Here is a 16,936-nt window from a genome sequence, read left to right on the forward strand (position 1 = left end):
TATATTTGTCTATTTACAGTATAGTAACAGAATTTAAATGTTTTTATAAATAATAAATAAGAAGACTTTAAACTATTATAAAATAAAACAGTATTTGATTATTTTGAACTGTTCTGAACTAATTGAAGATGCCTTAAAATATAATTAAAGGAAAAAAATGCTTTTAATAAAATTTATTTTTTATGTACAGTAGACCCCCTATAACACCGAACTTATCTACCATGTTATAGGGGGGTCTATTGTATCATCAATATATGTTATTTCTTGGAGAGTTTATAAACAATAATAAGCCATGTTATTTAGAAACAAGAACTTGTTAGAACTTCAGTGGATATTTAGATTAAGAAAATTTAGAGCATTATTTTGTTCAGATTGTATTGTAAAGTTACAAGAGTTTATTGTAGAAAACTGTTGCAAAGCAATTGAATTCTACTTTAACACTAGCCCATAAAATGAGAAATTTGTCATACTGTAGATATGCTAAAAGAAGGCAGATGGTCAGAGTAGAAGAGAGTAAATTCAGCATGCCTGGCCAACACTGAAAAAATGGCAAGGAGGGAAATCTACCGGTGCAGTAGTTTATGGTAAACACCAAACAAAAGCTTGTGAGAACCTTAATATTTGTCTATTAATGAACAATGTTAACAATGAAAAACAATTAAAATATACTAATTTTACCATATCTGGTAGTAGTAATAAAGAAGTGACTTTCTCAGTTCTATTTTTTTAAAATTATGTTTAGTTTGATATAGTTTGACTACCTTGAAAACAGGTGCTCTTGCTTTGAAATTCCATCTGTACACGAAGCAGTGTAAAGTTATGCTGCAGCAAGTAGAGAGATAACAGAAGCACATGTTAGAATCTCTGTTATGGAAATCTTAGAAATAATTGCAAATGGTCATATGAGAACCTTGTACTGTCAGGATTAATTAGACTATTTAAATTCTATAAGTTTATAAACTTGAATATCTTCCTTAGCATTTTAGAAAGTAATACTTCTCAATGTTGATTTTAAGTGTACATAGGTAATTTTACATTGAAAAAATAAAAAAAAAACTCGTATTTAAACAAATTAAATTAAAAATAGAAATATGAATAGAGGTTACTTTTAGACAATTTGTTTACATACTTGTACACATGCAATTACCTGAAAGTAATTAATATATGAAATATGATGAAAATAATATTGAATCAGCAAATATATCATTAACTTATCATTATTTTTCTTGAAAATATGTAAAATTTATTATTACTAATCAAAATGTACAGTACAGTACAGTACATATAATCAATATGAAGAAATTGAAATTTTTATTATTATAATATAGTCACATAACATCATATTTCTACGTTTAAAAATAATTAAATAATATTACATAGAAATATTACTGTTTTCAAAATTTATTATATAAGTATAAAAAAATAAATTGATACATATGGCATTTAGATTCAAAAACTTTTACTTAATTTGTAGATTCTTAGCAAAATTAACAACGAAATATTTCGCTATTTGGCAATAAAATCATTAAAAAACAAACGTTAATATTACGATTCATCGATAGAAAGAGGCGCTTCAACGTTTAATTACCGTAGAAGCTTTTCCGCTTAATAAAATATACTAATAAGGTGACGCCATTTTGTTTTTTGTGTGTTGTTTTTTTTTTTTGATTATAGCTACAAGACGCCTCCTCGCGGATATCGTCGTCACAAAAGCTTGCAGAGCCCTCTAACGAGACGTTTCCTATCGAAGTCGGAGTACGCAGGGTAAGTTTGATTATTACAATTTATTAACATAAACGAAACTCTTAAAAAAATCAATAAAATCTATTTAAATTTAGTGAATTTTAGATATATTTTTCATGGTTATTTAAAAGCGACGTACTTTACGCCAACTTAAAATGTGCTTTTATATGTTAGAAAGCGATGAATTGTTAAGCCTTACCGAAGAATCTTTGAGGGCGCCACTCTCAGTGCGCGCCATTATGATAGGCTTAACGAGAAATAGATAAAAAATTAATAAAATGATTATTTAGTTATTTTAAACGTTTATGTCGTATAATAAATGTTAATAAATTCGGAAATGCTTTTCGTATTACAGTATATCGTTTTTATTTATTTGAAATTAATTAATATATCTAAGCATTGTTTGTGGTGGCGGCCGTTAATGGCGACTTTGAAAATACCTTTATGAAGTCTCATCAATTTCACTTCGAAATCGACTTAAAAATTGACATTTAATCACCTTTCTACATAAAAAACTATGCTTAATTTATCTTTAAAATACAATTAAACTATATATACAAACATTATTCAAGGAATTACATTAATTATTAATATTTTTTATGTTTAGAATGATATTAATAATGATCACATTTTTGTTTTGAAATTTAATTTCTAATGGATAAAAGTGTTAAGAATACTTTAATCATTTAAATATATAGAAAATATGTAATCTGTTAACATTGTACTGTACATGAGATGATAATGATGCACCATTTGATTAAATATTGAATTACTTGACATTCTGAATGTGAAAAAGCATGTTATTAATTAAACTTTTCAGTTTTAATTACATATTGCCACATTGATTTGTGTTTGTTTAAATAAACTTCATACAGACATTTCTTCATTGTAACACATAGTTTTCTATATAAAATCAGTTGCAGGTTGTTATAACTGGAATGAGAGACGATGATTTTTTTTTAAATAAAATTTGTTATAAAGAAGAAAATTTTTTCATAAATTATTCTGATTTATAAACTTTATGTTCAGAATGGGAAAAAAAGCATGTTTTTAATTGAAAATTTTGAGATTTAATTACATATTCTGTATTGATTTGTATATTTTAAAATAAACTAATTGCAAGCATTTCTTAGACATGACAAAATCTTACAAAATACTTTACTTTCAAGAGTTATAAATATGAATTTTTTTGCATTTCTCTGATATGTCAAGGTGTCCTGAGCCAAAATGCAAAAATCATGTAAAAATATTAAAAGTAAAAAGCAAACTTGATTGCAGAGCAGTATAGGACTAAGGGTTTTTATGCATTGATTTCTTTTCCATTATGTATTTTCATCTTTAGGTGAATGCATTTGCATCTTTGGCATTTAGGCATTGGTCATTAATTTTGCTCTTATTGACAAGACTATGTCTTGTTTATAAAATCGTACTGCCTACTGTGTTACCAGCTTAGAGGTATGAAGGATACATGTCAAGAGTTGCAATTTGGCACAGATTATTAAGTGCCCAAATCATGCGTGCATAAAAAACAGACTTGTAGGTAGTCAGGGGACTGAGAACAGAGTCAAAATAAAATACAAAAGGGCGACACACTCTATAAACAGGCAGTAGTGTGAGATTTGTGCATGCATTGCTCGTTGGGAAGTCAGAAATATGAATATTGTGAAATTGAATTTTGACAAATGAATCTTTGAAAAATCCCATTTATCTGTTTTGTGTTATTTCCGACATATTTCTGGACTGTATTCTGGTCTCTCGTCTTTCACAAGCTGGTCACTGATTGGCTAATCCAAATGATTTGCCAATCAGCAACCGGCTTGTGAGAGACAATAGACCAGAGATGGGGACCAGAATACGCCCCCTGTCGCCATGTGCTAACCTTTACTGATTGACCGGAGATATCTCATTTCATCATTAGAATGTTTTTGAAACTAGATAATGTGTGGTTATAATTTTATATTAAAACTAACTTCCAAAATATAATTATTTTTTCTTTTTACATTTATTAATATATATATTTTGTTTGTGAAAAATAAAAAAAATAATTGCGAATGATACAATAGCCACCATTATTTTTTCAAAAACGAGAAATTTTCGCATTGACAAAAATTTAACTTGGGGTGTCATGCAACAGAGAGAAATTTCAATATTGGATAGGTTAATTTCACTGAAAATGCATTGTGGATGACCTTGTGGTCATGGCTGTGATCAGCAAAGTTTGAATGATCACGCTCAAAACCAGCGATACTAAAGATGATTGGAGAATGAGAATGAGACCCGCTATGAGCGATGAAGTGATTCTGCTTAGTAGTGAGTCTCCGAGACATAGTCTTGTTCCAAATACAGCCTTGTCGTTTTACTTGTATATCTCTATTTTTGATATGTTCTTTGCAAGAGATGAAGAGTGTACTGCTTTCACAATGTTCACTTCCTCATACTTTTATCTTTTATGTTATACTTACTTAGAAGTTTTATCTAATATTTTTATTTAATATTTCTTAATTTTATTTTTGCTAATCATATTTTGTTCATTACACATTATTTTATTCATTTAAGTTTAAATTTGTATTTAGAATTTTAGGTTAAATGTAAATCTGCAATATCTGAATATTCCATTTCTATAACAATTTATTATCAAATTTAAAATCCTGAAGATGATCTACAATAATAGGTTGAAAATGTTTGTTTAATAAGCAACTTTTCTCAACAAACATTAGGTGGTGAAGTAAGATTGTTATATTTCTCTGCTGAGTGCACTGTTGACATATTTGTTTCTTAATTCTTTGTGTGAAAAGACAAAGAATTAAGAAACATGTGTTAGCCTTGTGTTGAAGTGGTGCTGGTACTCAATTAAAATGGCATAAACATGCAGGGAGTTTGTGTAGCAGTGAGGGTTGTTGTCATTACACAAAATATTAAAGACCAAATCAATTTTATATTTGCTTGTGTTTATATTTTGATTATACAATGTATTTATTATATTTTTTCTTATATTTGTTGTATTTGAATAGTACAGGTGTTCTATTGGTTTAGAATGTTTTCCCATTCATTTAAGGTTTTCCATTGCATTTGAAATGTGCTTAGTGTTCTTTGTGTTCTTTTTTCATTTAAATTTGATGTTCCAACTGAAGAAAATTTTTAGTAATAGGTTAAATGTTTTTTGTCAAACATATTTTGCTGGAGTTATACTAAGTGTTGTTCTTTTGTCATAACTATAAATACTGAATTTTTTTTCAATAAGAAAATTTATTATTATTTTGTTTCTGTCCATTATCATTAATTTTATTTTTCATTGGATTGCATTTGTTTTATGACACTTGAGCAAACAGTTGGCATTATATTTATCTTACACAGTTTTAATTATTATAGTTGTTCTCTTTTTCATTGGAATTATCAACATTGCAAACAGTTCTCAATTCTTATTATAAGTGTAAAATTATTGAAATAACTGTGTTAATAACAGAATCAGTCTTCTTAGGATGTAGAGTATGTTGTAACTGGCTCTCAATGTGAATGAGAGGAATAAAAAATAAATATTAATGATGATGATAAAGAAAAAAAATTAAAATATATTTCTTTTGATTGATTTCTCTAATATAAGTTTGTTAATATTTTGTTCTTTCTCATACAAATTATTTAGGAATGATAAAAAAAAGAATATAAATTATAATTAAGAAACATGAGAAATTTCTTATGTTGTATCCAGAGATGTAGATGTTACTGATATATCTGCATGTTGAATGCTGCCAATAAATCAGAATTGGTTCATTTTATAAATTGATGTTTGATCTTTTCTTTTTTTGATAGTTTAGATATGATAACCAATATCGGTACAGTTATTTCCATATGAATCAATATAAATCCAATTAATTCATTTTAGACACTCCAAAATACATATCAAAACACATTTTATAGAGAATAAATATGGTGTTTGATACTAAAAACAATATTCCTGATACCAGAGTTGTTTTATTAACTGATATTGATAGATCAGGAAAATTCTAATATGTTGATTTACAGTGATACCTCGATTTTCATTGATAATCTGTCCAAAAACAATCGGTGAAATCCGAAACTGATGAAAACCAAGGCAATTATTTTCATATGAATCAATATAAATCCAATTAATTCATTTTAGACACTCCAAAATACATACCAAAACACATTTTATAGAGAATAAATATGGTGTTTGGTACTAAAAACAAAAAGAAATTAATATAAAATGAATATAAAAGACTAATGTAAAAAATAAATGAATATTTAACATGGCATTCGAAGGGTTGCTTGCTCTGGAATCTTTCTTTGGTCCCATGATGGAGCTAAAAAGAAAGGAAAGCAATGGAATTGTTTGGCTAGACATGTGGGGTAATGCTCACACAATGAGAAACAATGGCACGCAGTTTAAAAATTTAACTACAACAGTTTATTAGTTTATAACATTATTAGTTTATAACATTATAACAGTTTAAAAATTTAACTACAGGTATCTCTTGATTAGATCCCAGTATCCATTGAAGGATTAACATGATTAATCCTTCAATGCTACCACGTATATAAAAATTGCATTAATCAAATACAGTGGTATATTGGTACTCAACTGAACAATCACCACAAATTTTTGGTGAATAAATAGTTTTATTTTAATTTTGTCATCCATAAGGAAAGTCTTCTATGATAAAAATGTGTAAATAATTTTAAAATAAAATGAAATCTTTGAGTTGCCTACCTTTTATCAAACAAAATTGTATTATATCCAGTTTGTTTTCCTTTTTTTTCATTTAATGCAAGTGGAACACAATCAAGTCTGTGACACACTGATTTGTTGCAAGTTTATGAGTTATTTGTCAATTTTTAATTTAATAATTAAATTAAATTTTATTATTATTATAATTATTAAATATAATTATGAAGAGTAGAAATATCAAATTTGTGTTGATTCAAATTTAAAAATGATTAAAATTCATTAATAAAATTTTACTGGTCAAAAATTATAATTAATAATTGTGGTTTTGAAAACATAAAAGGAGTGGCATATCTATGCACCTACTGGCATATCTATGCACACCTAACTATGTGCTTCTTTCTGCTGTTGTACAGTACATCTCCTTGTAATTATTGTACATAATTTATCTACATATGTAATCTATTTTCTTTTGTTATATTCCTTATAATCTGTCACTTATATAACCATGCGTGAATTTATTTTATTTTACCATCTCCTATATCTACTTTGTAACCAATTTATTGTTGTTTATTGTGCATTTATGTTAGTCTACTCTTCATAATTATATTTAAAGGTATTCATTTTGTATTTTACACTCCATACACACTACATCTTCAGTCACATATCCTGTTATTATTAAACAATCAATTGATTGTACAGTAGAGCGTCAAAAAGTGGAACCAATTGGGGACTGGGGTCCTTCCAGTTAATGATTTGTTCCAGTTTCCGACTTTGTACGAAAAAATACATTAACCTGTCCGATGTTCAAATTTTTCTCCATTGCGTATCGCTTCCTGTTGAATTTTTCTCCGTTGCGTGTTGCTTCGTGTTGAATTTTCGTCGATTTTAAGCCTAACGAAAATTTTTATAATAATCATCGAGGCTATCGTATCGTTAAAAATTATTTCTGCATTTTGTACAAACAAAATAAATATATTAAAGAATATAAAAAACATGAAAATTATACTTTAGAAGTAAATTTAGTATCAAAAACATTCGATTCAGCACGACACAGTCCGACTGAAAATCGTTCCACTTTCCGGCCATTCCACTTACCGACGTTCCACTTATCGACGCTCTACTGTATATCCATTCATACTCTGTTATCACTTTTCTCATTTATTTTAACATGTATACACATTATTGTTTATACTTATTGTCTATCTTTATTTATACTCATGTATACTTTTGCCAGCTATGCCTAGTGGTGCTCACCATGTACTTTTGTATGCCTTAATAAAACAATTGAATTGAATTGAATTGAATTGAATTGCTAGAGTGGATTAATATTCCATGTGGAGACAAATATATATAATGATACAATGCAGTTCCAAAAAAATTGGGACTACCAGATATATTTGATAATTTGTACAAACATTTTAAACATTCATTAGTTTCAAATATTTAAAATTGATATATTGTTACATTCAGATTTGACATGTCAAGAATTGAGTGTTTGGTATTGCTATTTTATATGAAAAACTAAATATGATTATAATATGCAACAAGACTAGCAAACAAATAATATAAAAATTGGATAGATTTGTATAGAGATATTAAATTATATTATATAATAAAATTACAGCCATTACATGTTTGGGACCGAATTTTTATTTAAGTAAATTTATTGTTTGCATTCAGACCATAATGGATAACATTTGTGAAAAATTACTTATTATGTCCCTTCTTTAATTACTTTTTATTTAGATTAATTAAGGCAAATAAAATTTTCAGAAACAATTCTGACTTGTGAGCATTCTGTTATCAAACAGTTAATTCAATGTTGGATAATTCATTTTTGTTTAAAAGGTTGTTTGTATAAATTTCTTTCAGAATAACAATTGATGAGATAATTTTATCTTAATCTTAATCTTTTCCATAATTAACAATTAAATTGGGTTGGTAAATAATTTATGTTTTAACAAACAACATTTAATAGGTCTGTCTTGTGAAAGTGATAAGATAATAGAATAAAATAAAATAAATGAAGCTTATTAATGAAAATATTTTTGTGTAATGCATAAAGATGAGCCATAGTTATTTGGAAAAATAGTTCAATGTACATTGATTTTGTAGCTGTCTTTATTTTGATATTCTTTGTGGTTCCTATTGAAGAGGAATATTATAAAAAATACCACCTTTTTAAACACTCCAGCAAAAGTTTAATATTTTAAAAATGTTTTTGATCGTCTTTAATGATCTTTGTCAGTTAAATGATAAAATAAAAAGAACATTACAAAATAGAACATAATAAAATTAAAATTATGAAAATAATGAGTGTGCATGTGTATACAATGTTGTGCACTTACGGGTATAAAATTCAAAATAATGATAAGGATATAAAGATATAAATACATAAATAGCTCAACAGATCCGCATTACAAATTTGTTCTTTAACTATTATAGATTATCTTGATATAACGATTTCCATGCTGTGGGCAAAGGGTCAGCATCTCTGTGATTAATACATTTTGCTTTATAAATTTCCAGCTTCTCAAGGTGTTTGATAGAGTGCCTACTAGTCGTTAGTCTAAACCAGCGGTTCCCAACTAGTGGTCCGCAAGAGCTAAAATATGGTTTGCGAAAGATTTAAAAAACTTTTATTCATTTTAAATTATTCCCACATTGATACAAACTGAATTTAATTTTTACTAAAAATGTTATGTTTTCTATTATAATAGTACTGTTAAAGCATGTTACTTTTGAGTTTAACGATTACTTATGTTAAAAGTTTTGATTAAAGTTTATTTTTAGATTGACACAGTTTATTTTTCTTAAACCTTGTGGTCCCTGTTAGCAACAATGAAATCAAAGTGGTCCCTGGTCAAAAAAAGGTTGGCAACCGCTGGTCTAAACTATTTATGTATTTATATCTTTATATCCTTATCATTATTTTGAATTTTATACCCCTAAGTGCGCAACTTTGTATACACATGCACGCTCATTATTTTCATAATTTTAATTTTATTATGTTCTATTTCTGTAATGTTCTTTTTATTTTATCGTTTAACTGATGATGATCGTTAAAGAAGATCGAAAACGTTTTTGAAATATTAAACTTTTGCTGGAGTGTTTAAAAAGGTGGTATTTTTTATAATTCTTTCTAATCCAGTATAGTTAATATAGTTTTATGAAGAGGAATATTTAAGCATTCTCTTTATTAGAGTTAGAAAAAGTTAGTATGGATAAGAGTATCTTAAATAAGAAACATACGTAATATTATTCTATAATTCATATTTTGTATTTTAAGAAGAAAGTTGAATTTATAGAAATTTCATAAAATTTCTAATTTGGTACTTTTTTAAGATATAAATTTTTGTTTGGGATTGTTTATTTATTTATAAACAAATATAAATTCTCTCTTGAGTTTTTGATGATGATCAAATGTAAGAAATCTAAGAATAATTCAGTACTTCCTCTCTCATTTCAACAATTATTAAATTGAAAGTCTGAGTTCAGCTTTGCTTATGTTTCATTTTACACACATACACACACACGTACGTACGTACATACAGGAATTGGACATACTTAACGTATGAAGAGTGCTCAAGAGAAGCACAAGATAGATCATGGTGGCATGAAATGATTGTCAACCTCCTGACAGGAGAAGACACTTAAAGAAGATACTTGTTCCACCATAAACTAATTCCATAACTCAAATTCTAGTTTTCTGCTTGCTTAGTCATTAAAAAAACAAACAAAAAGTTTAATTTATTTCCAAGTGCTTTTGGACTACTAGTCCATGTTCAGAGTTGAAATTGTTATGTTCTATTCAAATGTTTTAAATAGAATATAGTAATTTCAACTCTGAAGATGGACTAGTATGTCAAAAAGCATTTAGTGATGTAAGTTAAACTGTTTTTTATTTTATTTTTGCTAATATTGTTTGTTTTAATAATATAATACAGTCAGTCACATTATAATATATTGTGAATTATATATATGTTTGAAGGCCATGTTTAAACACAGTATGACAAAATTAAGTTAATATTTGAAGGGAGGAAAAAATTGAATATTTTTTTCAGATATAATGGGAAATAGGTAAAGCATTACCTGTCTCCTGTATAAAAATATATGATAAATGTTTATTAATGCTGTAATTCTTATGAAAAATTCAAAAACATTTTTGAATAAAATCATTTAGCAGTTCGTGCTATTTTAGTTCAAATGTTTGAAATGACGATTCTGATTAGAAGTATAAATTTCAATATTAAGACATTAGTCTCAAAAAATGTTCAATCTTTTTTAAAGATAAACTTTTTAAAAACAAACAGTGTAAGGAAGTGTTAACATAATTTTGATACACTCTTTAAATTATAAGCTTTTCAAAAATAAGTTTGTAGGATTTTAAAAAATTTTAGACTTTTTTTTAACTTCAGCTAGAAGTCAAAGATTAATAAAGTTATAAAGCTGTTTAAAGAACTGCTGAAAAATAGATAAAGATTATATCAGATATTATAACATTGAAAACTTCAAAATCTAGTTTCAAATAATCTTTTTGGATCAAAATTTATAATGGACCAACACAGATGCTTAAGATATAAAAAGTAGAAATGGTACTGTACTTTAGCTATTTTAACAAGCATTTGTGTATTAGTCACTTAAGGATCACTTAAGGAATAGACCATGTCAGATGAGATGATCAGAATAAAGATTAATTTATGGTAATTATTATATAGCTGTAACTATATTAGAATAAATGAATTACTTTTAACTCAAACTAAATAATTAAAGTTTAGTGTGTGTGTATGTAAGCATGTGCATGCATATGTTTGTATATATTTCTTTCTGACTTTCTTGCCTTTGTTTTGCAATTTTATTTACTCTCATCATTAATTTGCAATGTTATATTTATTTAAAACTTTTATCAATGTTATACTTCTACAATATAAAAATTACAATATATAAATAAATTATAGATAAACAAACTTTTTAACAAACATGTCATTTTCAAATATTTGTGATTTCAAGCTGAAAATGGCCTAAAATAGGTTGAAAGCATTTCTGTTTCAATAAGTAATTTTGGCTTTTTGAAGAAAGCCCTTTCATTTATATAGTTTACAAAATTGTGCCAGTTTTTATGTAATTTGTTGAATATAACTGTAATCTTTGGTTACTGCACTTGTGTTAAATAATCATACCCTGAAAAAATTTTAAAATGCAGTGATATTTTTAACTTTCAAGCATTTTGTCATTTTTATTTACCTTCTTCAGCAAAAAATGGCAATCGAATGATGATTTTCATTTGACATTAATGAAACAAATATATTTCTGATGAATATAATTTAAATGTTAGAACCAAAAAAGAAATTCAAAATGAGCGATGGCCGAACTTCTAAATAATATACAAATGAAAAATACACAACTAAAATACAAAAAATAATAAAAACATTTGAAAATTAAAAAATATCACTTCATTTTAAGGTTTCTTTCATGGTATGGTGGTATGGTGATTATTACTGTATTTAATTTTTACTAATATCAGTAATAATTTTGCATTCTTTCTGAGTAAATATTTGATTAACACAAAATCAGTGTTTAGAAACTGCAAATCAGCAGTAGTAGAGTTATTTCCTTTGAAAACATTAATTGCTTGAAGTAACCATTACATTTACAATGAAGAGTAATAGAAAATGTGGTAATGTTTGAAGTATAATACTTTTTAAGCTGCATACCAATAGTAATACATTTACACTAGGAAAATTAAATGAGTTTAAACTAAGGGGTGTTCGGAAATGAAAGAGTAACTTAAGAAACAACTCTACTAAAACCCGATACATTATATAACTAAAGCCAACCACTGCTATATGTTATCGGGGTAAATAACAGCTATAATATTAATAAATTACCAAAAAATTTGATACTAGAGGGAGGCGTTAGGTGCCTTCTCTTAATAAATTTAATAATTATAATTTTAAATAAATAATATAGATTATTTATTTAAAATTATATTTATTAAATTTATCAAGAGAAGGCACCTAACGCCTCCCTCTAGTATCAAATTGTCTGGTAACTTAAGAAAGCAATGTATTAACATTGTTATCTGATGCAAATCATGATAAAACTTGTAAGCCTGCTAATCAGGACATACTCACACAGACAATATTACTTTAATGGGAGAGGAAAGGTGTCAACATGCAGAGTAAAAGAAGCAAGACTCTTGTATGTGTGCTATTACTACAAAAGCATTTCAAGAAGAGATGAAAAGAAGGCAAGGCAAAATTTTATGCTTGAAAATATTTAACAAACAACTATTAATTAGATATGGGATGGATTTGACAAATATGTAACTGCAGAGTATCAAAACTCTACTGGTTGGCCTGCAAGCATAGGAGCCATGTAAGTTATGCAGACAGTGGAACCCATATTCAAGCAGGTCTCTGAGACATCAAGAACAGCAGCTACTAAACTTGCAGTAAATACCTTATATAGCATAAAAGTGAAGAAGTTAGTCATCACTGATCTCAGAAAGGAACTAGCTCCAAAATACAATCAGAAGCAGAGCAAAAACAAATTGCCAAAAACATTGTGATGTTCAGCTGTGTGCCAAAGGAGAATAAGTATTAGTGCTAGATGATGAGACATATTGCCCTGAAGACCCAAAAAAAGTGCCTTGAATAAAATTCTTCTATTCCACTAGCAAGTTAAATTCACCTCATTTAGGATTTAAGCTGGAAAAAGTTTTATGTAGCATTTTAACTAATTTTACTAAAAAGTTGTAGCAAAATTTTAGAAACTGCAGCTAACATTTCTCATCCATGATGCTGCCCAGTACAATATACAATACATTATTGTTCAAACATTTGCTTATTATAGATACTGTGCATTATTACAGTATACTGCCAGTGGCGTGCCGTCATTGGAAGCAGTGGAAGTGCCGCTTCCCTTGTATTTTCTAAAATAAAATTCATATTGGGCTATTATTTTAATATTTCAATGTACTTTGAATTAATTAAAATTAATATTTTGTTATAATCACATTATGTATCTTATTACAAATTTCTATACTACATGTGAAAAAAAAAACGATAAGATTGCTATTGTATATTCGAATATCAGTGGAAATGCTGTATTTTCAAAACCGGATCAGCTTCCAAGCAGCCACATTATAGGCATTTGTGCATGCGCTTTACAGAGCACCAGCCTCACCTGGTTTAGCTGGTGGAAGCTACACACACACACAACGCTTCCAACGATTCTATCCCTTAGCCACTGGGTAGGGAGCTATCTGACTAAGTGAATAGTTTAAGATTTAAAAAGTAGAGTATTCAATGTTATTTTTATGTATGTTTCTTTGCAAAGTTATATTTAATTATAATTTTCCTTTAATTATACTGTAATTATATTGACAGATTTTCAGACAAAATCTTTAGAATTTTTAACACTTTTAGATGTTAATAATTTTAATATTATGAAAAACAGTTTTTTCAAGCGTGTTTTAATTCTTTAAATTAAGTAAATTTTATGGGAAATTTTTTGATTTATCTCAATTACGTAGTGAATCGCAATATTTATATTTGTGTCTGGACTATATTGACAAGTAACTCTTAGACATAAAACATATTATAATTAATGTCGATCCAAACAAAGACATACTAAAAGAATTATATGATTTAATATCATTAATATTTATGGTACCATCTACCAGTGAGTCTGCTGAGTGCAGTTTTTCGACCACAAAGCAAATTCATACATTGGCCAGGAACACTCAGTTGGAGGAAGATTGTGGTTGCTAGCGTTGCTTTCGATAGAAAAAGAGCTTTCAAATACGTTGATGGAGTTGACAACCAGCGACTTTTATGATAAAGTAATTAATGACTTTGCGGGAAAAAAATGCCAAATAGAATTAGTTTATAAAAAATAAAAAAAAAACAAGTTTTTCTATTAATGTTTGTATCATATCAATTTGTATTATGTATGTATTATTTGCATTTTAGAACTAAAATACATAAATTGTTTATTTTTATCATTTCCAGTATTTGTTTAAAACTTTTATGGAAATGTCATGTACCGGACAAATCTGACCCGTGATGAAAGGCGCGAAAAAACGGTTAATTTAGAGAAAAATTTATTAGTTTAAAAAAACATAGGTAAAAGTTGTTTATAGTCGGACACCCATTGTTTATATCAAACTGCGAGGCAGAAACTATAAATCGCAGAACGAAGTCGTCCTATGATTGGTGGAAGATGAAATTTATCTTCGATTTTGACTTTTCTCCTGCTCCAGGTAAGAGTCTCATTACACTTAATAATGAAGGACCAACCACTCGGGAAGCTTGATTGAGGGAGAATGACCAATCAAATGGACAAAAGAAAGAACGGAGATTGATATAATCCCCGAGAATCGAGGACACCTTGCACTCAGTTAACGTTCTGAATAACCAAAACGCCATGTGTCAACGCGCAAAAAAAAAAAAAAAAAAAAAAAAAAAAACAGTTTCTTGTCTATTGAGCCAACCTGTAACCGGTGCCACTTCGGACTTAGACCATATCCCCGATGCCAACGGATGAAGTCTCCCCGTGCCTTACAGACTTGTCAATGCCAATGTCCCGGGGCCATCTTCAATCGACCATCGAAGAACCACATCGACGCCCAGGATGTCCGAACGATTGATTGTCCTAAAGCAAACTATTTTGTATATAGTGTATGTTTATTTTATGTTAAAATAAATGGTTTTTGTCAGATACTTGTTTTTCTCTTCTGCCACCACACACCAACGAATGGACCCTAGACCATTACTGACATGAAATTAACTGATTCCCCCTGGAAGTCAGCTTTTTACAGAAACACAGCTTCCCTATCATCAAATGTCACAGCATGTCACTGTATATTGCATTACCAATACAGTAGAGACTCGTAAATCAGAACCCCGGTAATCGGCACAATTTTCAGTCAGACTGTGTCGTGCTGAATCGAACGTTTTTGATACTAAATTTACTTCTAAAGTATAATTTTCATGATTTTATATTCTTTAATATATTTATTTTGTTTGTACAAACTGCAGAAATAATTTTTAACGATACGATAGCCTCAATTATTATTATAAAAATTTTTGCTAGGCTTAAAATCGACGAAAATTTAACACGAAGCGACACGCAACGGAGAAAAATTTGAACATCGGACAGGTTTATATATTTTTTCGTACATAATCTGTAATCGGAACAAATCCCTAATCTGAACAACCCCAGTCCCCAATTGATTCTGATTTTCGGTTCACTACTGTATAATCACAAATCTATTGTTACAACCCAAAAGTATAGATATCATACATTATTGAACAATTCTTGTTGGTTTTGATTCATACTAGGCAACAAATGCCAAATGAAAATTAAATTTCCATCTTAGGGACCATTTATGGAGATGTTTAACAAGTTGCTGATATTTTTTACATCAAGACAGTTTCCAATTGGAGTTTTTGTTAATATCTCATTGAAACATTTCACACTTAACAGTGTGCACTAGGTGTGAAAGAACAAATTCAATATCTGTTCATATATGAGAGAAGGTCATTTACAACTCTCATTTTACAAGGTAGCTTCAAAAAGTTCTTGGAATTATGCTGGGTTAGTTAATTAAAAGCAATGAAAAAGAGAACATGTGATTCATGTCTTAGCTAAACATGTCAGGAATAGAGAAATGTGTTCAAACAAATTTGTACTCATTGCAGAGATGACAACAGTTACCACTCACTGAAGGTCGTGTTAGTGAGATGTCATTAAACAGATTCTGGCAAAAATGTTTGTGTAAGAACAACGTGCAAACATAAAATTTCGTATGTTATTGGGGGAACCCTCTGAGACCTTGAAGATGCGTCAGGACATCTGTGCTGAATCTTCCATTAAACATTCTCAAGTTTGACTGGCAAAAATACTTTTGTGAGGGATGAGAAAGTATTACTGATGATTTGTGAAGTTGTTGCCCATCGACATCAGCATCTGAGGAGAAAGTGTTGGTTGTATGTGAGATTGTGAGGCCAGACAGACAACAGTCAATTGAGCTGATTATCAAGACAGCAGGAATTTTGTTGGAAGTTGTCATTCCATCTTGCATGATCAATTGAACATGCACTGTGTTTGCCAACACACAGTGCCATGAATGCTCACAGTGGATCTCATGCGATTTCTATACCTCTTCTCCCGGTTGAAAGATGCCATCAAGGGACACTACTTCAAGTGTGCAGATGAGGTTATACAGAGTGTGACATCTGTGTTGCCGGTGCTGTTGCGAGACGGCTTCCAAGAATATTTTCAGCAGCTATACTAGCATTGGCAAAAGTGTGTGGTTGACAATGGCTGAAGTGGCTGAATGACAATACTTTGAAGGACATGTTACTTGATTTGTCAACTGTAGATATATTTTGAGTAATAAGCTAATTCTGGGAACTTTTTGAAGCTACCTTATATAAACTTTAGCCAGTGACATATTCTTACATCTGACAGCAACAAATCTTTTAAACAAATCCCACTTCA

At 28.8% G+C, this 16,936-nt stretch overlaps 1 protein-coding gene across 4 annotated transcripts in view; it reads left to right on the forward strand.

Annotated features, from left to right (window-relative positions):
• Nucleotides 1-1,681: 1,681 nt before the first annotated feature.
• LOC136989777 (uncharacterized) overlaps nucleotides 1,682-16,936 on the forward strand; it is a 72,597-nt gene continuing 57,342 nt past the window's right edge. For 3 of the 4 annotated variants that reach the window (XM_067288041.1, XM_067288042.1, XM_067288043.1), the window contains exon 1: nucleotides 1,682-1,764. The gene's annotated coding sequence lies outside the window, so the exon portion shown is untranslated. The remainder of the gene's footprint in view (nucleotides 1,765-16,936) is intronic. The other variant, XM_067288044.1, reaches the window with a different exon arrangement.

This window comes from Centruroides vittatus, unplaced genomic scaffold (genome assembly GCF_030686945.1).
Source record: "Centruroides vittatus isolate TY-2023 unplaced genomic scaffold, ASM3068694v2 scaffold_769, whole genome shotgun sequence".
Taxonomy (NCBI): Eukaryota; Metazoa; Arthropoda; class Arachnida; order Scorpiones; family Buthidae; genus Centruroides; species Centruroides vittatus.